Genomic DNA, 7,180 nt, shown 5'->3' on the forward strand with positions numbered 1-7,180 from the left:
CTTGTTTAGGCAAATTATTATAGGTCTGGGAGTGGGTCTCTCATTTGTTGTCTTGCAGGGGTTCTCTGAATCTCTTGTATTTGAATTTTTTCATCCTTGATGAGATGAGGGAAGTTTTCTTGAATGATTTCATGAAATGTTTGTTCCAGTGTGGCCTCTGTTTCTCTCTCTGCCTCAGGAAGGCCAATTACTCTTAGATTCGGTCTCTTGAAGTGATCATTCATCTCTTGAAGGTTTTGTTCTGTCTTTTTGAGCTTCTTTTCCATGCTTTTGACACTTTGGGTTAGTTCTGTATTTTGGTCTTCGAGCTCTGAGATTCTTTCTTCTGCTTGGCTAATTCTGCTTTCCATGCTTATTAGTTTGTTATTTATTTCCATCACAGTATTCTTTACTGCTGTCATTTCTGACATCAGCTCCTTCTTATTTTCCTCTTGTCTCTCCTCAATTTTTTTAATGCTCTCTATTAATGTCTTGATGTCTGGGTTTGTTGCATGTGACCAGTCATTCTGGGGGCTCTTCATTGTTTGTGTTCCAGAATCTGTTTTCTCAGTGTCTGATCTCCCGGGGTCTGTGTGAGACCTATATTCTTCTTTTGGTTTTTCTTCATTTGTGCAGTTTTTCCCCCTCCCTACTTTTTCCTTCCCTCCATGTCACCATCTTCTTTAATTCTGTTATTCAGGGGTAAAGGGTTGCTTTTACTTCTGTTTGTTCAATCTCCTATTCTTTATGTATGCCCTCTTACTTTGTTCAATTCTGGAGTTGCACTGTAGGTTGGGGGTGGTCCTTTTTGCAACTTTGAGATTTACTTAAGGGGGGAGCTGTGATTCAAAATCTATCTGCAGGTCCTGGTATTCGCTGAGAGGTGTATGGATAATATGAAACCCACTTCCCACTGCCTTGGAATCTGTCCATGCAGTGGGGCTGTAGGTTTACTCCCTGAAATAAAATGTGGTTAGCAGAGGGAAGATAATGGAGCAGACAGTGGGGGAAAGACGGGGATGGAGAGAGAGAGGAGTAACAGGAGAAACAGATGAGTGTATCAACAAATGGAGAGAGAGACCTAAACTGAAACAGATAAAAACAATAGACCACGGCTACAGAATAACCAGCTCCCATACAAAAAATAAAAATAAAACATACAATGATGATAACATACAAGCTAATCAACCACCTTATTAGTGTACTGTTCCTCTATACAAAGATATGGTTTACAGAGAGGAGAAAAAAGAAGAAAAGGAAGAGGGGGAAAAAAAGGAACAAAACAATAGGAATAGAATCAAGTCATTAAACTAACAGAACCAATCGAGCACACTCTGAGACTTTTCGCTTAAGTCCAATGTCCTTTCAGTTCTGATTTCTAACTTTCTTTTCAAGCTGGTAAATTATTTCACAGTTAGGGTCAGTTGCCCCTGGCCTGCTGTGAAGGACAGTTCAGATCACCCTCCGTTTACCACTCAAATCTGGCCCGTGTTTCTTTTTCAAGCTTGTTTCTCTTGTTTCGGTGTTGTTACTTTGAATTGCCAGCAGGTGGTGCTATTTCAGCTTCTTGCCCCAGAAGAAGTGGGGCCAGATAGGAGCCAGCTGATGGAAGGCTGTCTCAGGGCACATGGGAGGAGACCCACGGAAGGCAGGACGTCAAGGTGACAGCAGTGGTGGCAGTAATCCCAGCAGATCTTGCCTGCAGGGGCTTCAAGGACTGAAGTCGTGGATCCCCTCAGGCACGGGTGGCGTGATGTGCTATGGCCACCATGGAGGCCTGCGGCGCCGGCGGCTGCTGTGTCTGCAGCTGCGGTGGCCGTCCAGACCACTGCGATGCCCCAGCAGTGGCGATGGCCGAGCTCCATGTGAAGAGCAGGCTGCCGACATTGGGGTCCGCAGCCCCCAGAGAAAGAGCCAGAGACCCTCTGCGTTCTCCTTTGCAGAGGGTTTCATAGACCAGGCTGCCCTGTCGCCATCTTGCCGGAAGGACTCCGGACTTTTCCTATGTGACCCAACAAAGTCTTTTTTTTTTTTTAAGTTGACGTCTCACTCCATCGCCCAGGCTGGAATGCAGTGGCACACTCACAGTCACCCCAGCATCGACCTGCTGGGCTCCGGTGGTCCTTCTGCCTCAGTCTTCCAAGTAGCCAGAACTATAGGTATGCACTACCACACCCGGCTAAGTTTTGATTTATTGTAGAGACAGGGTCTCACCAAGTTGCCATGGGCTGGTCTCGAACCTGCACGTTTCCAAAGTGCTGGGATTACAGGCTGAGCCACTGAGCCCGGATTTTTTGTTAACTTGAACTAGTTTGAGATGAATTTTCTGTCACTTGCAGTCAAGAAGGCCCTGACTAGTGCTCTATCTTCTGAAGCATCTGAATTTTTGATGCTTTTAACCGGAGAATTCAGCTCTAAGACACTATATGAATAATTAATGAAGCAAGTCTCAGGATACTGAAGCAGGAGCTACAAGGCCCCAAGGGTGGCATGTGAAGATCTAGTCAACTTTGCAGTATGAGGACTATAGTCCTATCTGTGAAACTTCCAGGGATTCAAATGGTTAAAGTAAATTGTGTCTGAAATTCAAACACCTTTGGAGAGAAGTCACATTTAACTGGAATTAGGATCCATAAAGTCACTGCTGTTTCCCTTGTAATACCAAATTAGTTCCCATTAATTGGGCCCTATTTATTTTCAATCACTTGCTGCTGTTAGATATTTGTACTGGCATTTCAGTCAGGAAGACATTAGCTGGGCCTAATTGCTCAGGCTGCATTTAACAGACAGCCTGTGCTGTCAGATAGCTCTGCAAAGAAAACAATAGAAGGCTTCACATGCAACTCTAGGAATGCCAGGTATGTAGTCATAAAATCTAATAACTTCAAGGCAGGGAGAGCCCTGGATGAGCCTCTAACCTTCCAATGGCTCAAAACATTAACTGCCCCGGAGCTAAATTCATTTCTGACAGTTAAAAGACATTTTCTTAAAGGGTAAAACCCATGACCATCATATGAATATAAAATGAACACATGTCAAAGATTGTATTGATTCATCAGTTAATGAGAAAATTCTAAAGTGTCAAACTGGTTCAAAAGTGAATTCAAAGAGCAGAAACATATGTAGACAATCAGAAATGCTCAGCAATGCTGAAAGGCACTTGTTAGAAGATTTAAGACTGGCTTTCTCCACCAAACACTCATTTGCATTGACTGCAGCCAAGAATTATTTACACTACTGTTTTCTTCCATTTCTGGAATTCCAAAATAGCCCAAACAACATTAGATGCAAATCACTACAAAATTAAAGAACCCCAATTAAGGAACTGGACATTATCCAGCATCCCATATGATCCCCAATAATCTCTTTCTCTCCTTGCCATTCAAAGAGTTTTACAATTTTTCCTCTCAGTATAAGATGTTTGCACCAACTAAAATATATTACGCATGTCATTTGAGCCTTTTTGTGGTTGTTGGGGGAGGGAAAAAAACCCTTACTGAGCCTCAGTTTCTTCATTTTGAAATTAGGAAATTGTAATGTTAATTTTGTAGGGTGTGGTGAGGAAACACAATAATGTCTGGGAAATGCCCAAGAATCACACACCCACTACCTGCTAATTTAGGGGAAAATGTATACTTCAATGGAAAACTATGCATTGTCTAGAATATGCCCTTCTGGGTCATCTGATTGTGATTCTATGGGGGCTCTGTAACTTTACTACTGCCTAAGAAAGTTCTAGTCATTTATCTAAGTACTATAGTAATTTCAGTACTTACATAAAATAATTTTGTCTATAGACATGCAAATAAATTCTGTCTGTTGGCAATTACCTGTCCCAGCCCCTGTATAAAAGCCAATTTTGCAGCCATTTGCAAATTCATTTCATTATTTCTGGTCTATAAAAGTCTCTGTGGTTTGCTGCCAATTGTAACATCTGGCTCAAAAGCTGGTTTCACAAATACCACAGAAACAACCTCATGATAAGACAAAGCTGAGTTTATTTCTTACCATGGTGAAGGAGAACACCACCTGGCAAAGTTGTGGTCACGTCTCAGAGGAAGGAAGGCAAAGTTCGAACTTGTTAAGAATTGGGAGTTTGATTTAAGACAAGTTTTCAAATTAGAGGTTTGATTAGTATCGGGTAAGGCTCATGGAACAGTTACTCATGTAAGTAGCAGTTTGGAACTGGTGGAAGCAAGAAGGTGAGGATTTCAAAGCAAGGGATTCAGAGAGTCTTTGAGCAGCTCTGGTAATGACATCTGCCTGGAGAGCAGACTCCATGAAGAGGAAGGACCAGCTAACGAAGGCAGAGAAATAGCAAAAAGCAGGTTAACCTAGAGTAGGGTGTGGATTCGTTCTCAGTACCCAGGCTGAGCCTAACAATAGGAGGTTTCCATTCTCAGCCTGAGTCGAGGGGATAGACCATTGACATCTGAGGGTGTCATCAATCCAGATCTTTACCACTGTTTGAAGTGTCAAAACTGCGTGTCAAGATTCCATCTATAATTTTTTTTTTAAGTTGGATCTCACTTCATCACCCAGACTGGAGTGCAGTGGCCACTCCCGACCACTGCAGCCTCGACCTGCTGGGCTCCGGCGATCTTTCCGCCTCAGCCTTCCGAGTAGCCGGAACTACAGGTGCGTGCTACCACGCCCAGCTAATTTTTGATTTATTGTAGAGATGAGGTCTCGCCAAGTTGCCCAGGCGGGTCTCAAACCTGCGGGCTCAGGCAATCCACTCACCTCAGCCTCCCAAGGTGCGGGATTACAGGCTGAGACACCGAGCCCAGCTCCATCTATAGTTTTATCCAAGTTTCTTTTTTTGAGACAAGGTCTCATTCTGTCACCCAGGCTGGAGTGCAGTAGTGTGATCACAGCTTCCCTGTAGCATCGACGTCCAGGGATCGAGCAATCCCCTTGCCTCAGACTCCTGAGTAGCTGGAACTACAGGTGCAAACCACAATGCCTGGCTAATTTTTTTTTTTTTTTAGAGATGGGATCTCACTATGTTGCCCAGGCTTGTCTCTAACTCCGTGCCCAGCCCCATCTAAGTATCTGATGGTGGTTGTTTCGACCTCTCTGAGTGTCAAACTTTCTAGTTCTTTCTGCTTTTCCTTAGTTAGACATTTGATGGTATAGCAGCTGAGCAATAGTGTTTATGATTCTGAGGATCGCACATGTGAAAACTGCCACACGGACAAATACTCAGTGAAGGATTATGGTCAGTTTGTTTTTCACTTCTCAGCCAGGAGTCAAGGGCAGCCAGATTACACAAAAAGAACAGATCCTATCCCTCAATCTGAAGAGTTCACAGAACCAAATATGGAGCTGATAACAAAATTACCTAATTTTCTGATTTGTTTACTTCCCAAATCTTTTTGTTAATATTAAAAAATCTAAGAGAGGTCTGCAAGGATTAAAGTATGTCATTTTCTCCTAAAACAGCACACATTCCTACTTGAGAGGCCAATATGACAACTAAGACAGCTCTGTTCTGAACCACCAGTTGTCTAAGTTTATCATCCTCTTGGGCAAGAAGTTCTATGGCATACAGGAAGAGAAAAAAAAACTTTTTTTTTTGAGCTGTAGTCTCACTCCATCACCCAGGCTGAACTAGAGTGTGGTGGCATGCTCACAGCAACCCCAGCGTCGACCTGCTAGTCTCTGGTGATACTTCCACCTCAGCTTTCCAAGTAACAAGAACTACAGGCACACGCTACCACGCCTGGCTAATTTTTGATTTATTGCAAAGACGAGGTCTCGCCAAATTGCCCAGGCTGGTCTTGAACCCACAGGCTCAGGCAATCCACTCACCTTGGCCTCCCAAAGTGCTAAGATTACAGGCTGAGCCACCGAATCCAGCCCAAAAAAAAAACGCTTTTTCTCTATTCTCAGGTACAGTGACATAGGTTTGTGAATTAATCTGACAAAAGACAAATAGGAGGAAATGCGTGGACATTTTATTCTATGTTAATATTTTAATTTCTATGTGCCCAGAGGTGTTCATAGAAAAAAAAAGTGAGAGCAGCTGTTAGACCTGGGTGCTTATATATCATTTTAACAAAGGGCAGCAGGTGGGGCACCCTGGCTCACGCACTCTGCGAGGTGGAGACATGAGGATTGTAAACCCAGCACTCTGCGAGGTGGAGACACGAGGATTGCCTGAGCCCAGGGGTTCGAAACCAGCCTGAACAACATAGTGAGATCTCGTCTCTATAGTAAATCATAAAATTAGCAGGGCATGGTGGCACATGCCTGGTGGTTCCAGTTACTTGGAAGGATGAGGTGGAAGGATCACCTGAGCCCAGCAGGTGGAGGCTGCAGTGGCCATGAGTGTGTCACTGCACTCCCACCTGGGTGACAGAGTGAGATTCCAACTAAAAAAAGGGGGAGCAATAAATTATATATGAGAGAAATGACAAGACAACGAAAGTGGGGATTTAGGATCCTAAGGACAGTATATTGTGAAAAGGTGACTAAAAAATAAGAGATGAGGGTTGTTTAGTAAGGTTTGTAGTGGCATATTTTGGGTGACATATTCTGATCCCCTTCAGTGGCCTTAGTGGCATTGTCTAAATTGCCTGCTATTCTCTCAACCATAGCATGTAGGATTTCCCCAACTTTCCAGACCTCTTTTTTTTGTTTGTTTGTTTTTTGGAGTTGGAGTCTCACTCTGTTGCCCAGGCTGGAGCGCAGTGGCAATGTTCGCAGCCACCCCAGCATCAACATGCTGGGTGCCGGTGATCCTTCAGTCTCAGCCTTCCAAGTAGCCAGAACTACAGGCACGCACTACCACACCCGGCTAATTTTTGATTTATTGTAGAGACGAGGTCTCACCAAGTTGCCCGGGCTTGTCTGGAACCCGTGGGTTTAGGCAATTCACTCGCCTCAGCCTCCCAAACTGCTGGGATTACAGGCTGAGCCACCGAGCCCAACCTCTTATAAGCATAAAATAAGAGGCTGAAGAAAAGTGAAAAAATTCAAAATCTAGAATTTCCCTGAAGTGAAGATCTATTGGTCTCTTTTTCCTAGAAAACATATCAATGGGCCAATAAATAAGCTTTTATCTTGTAGGTGAAGGCAATAAACAAGAAAACCAACCCATCAAAATTGAGCAAATTTTCCTAAGATTTTAACACATTCTAAGCTTTTCAGATACATTATCTGCCCATATTACAATCTTCTTCTCTTAACAAAAGCA

This window comes from Carlito syrichta, unplaced genomic scaffold, assembly GCF_000164805.1.
Source record: "Carlito syrichta isolate Samal-C Ts95f unplaced genomic scaffold, Tarsius_syrichta-2.0.1 Scaffold315408, whole genome shotgun sequence".
Taxonomy (NCBI): domain Eukaryota; kingdom Metazoa; phylum Chordata; class Mammalia; order Primates; family Tarsiidae; genus Carlito; species Carlito syrichta.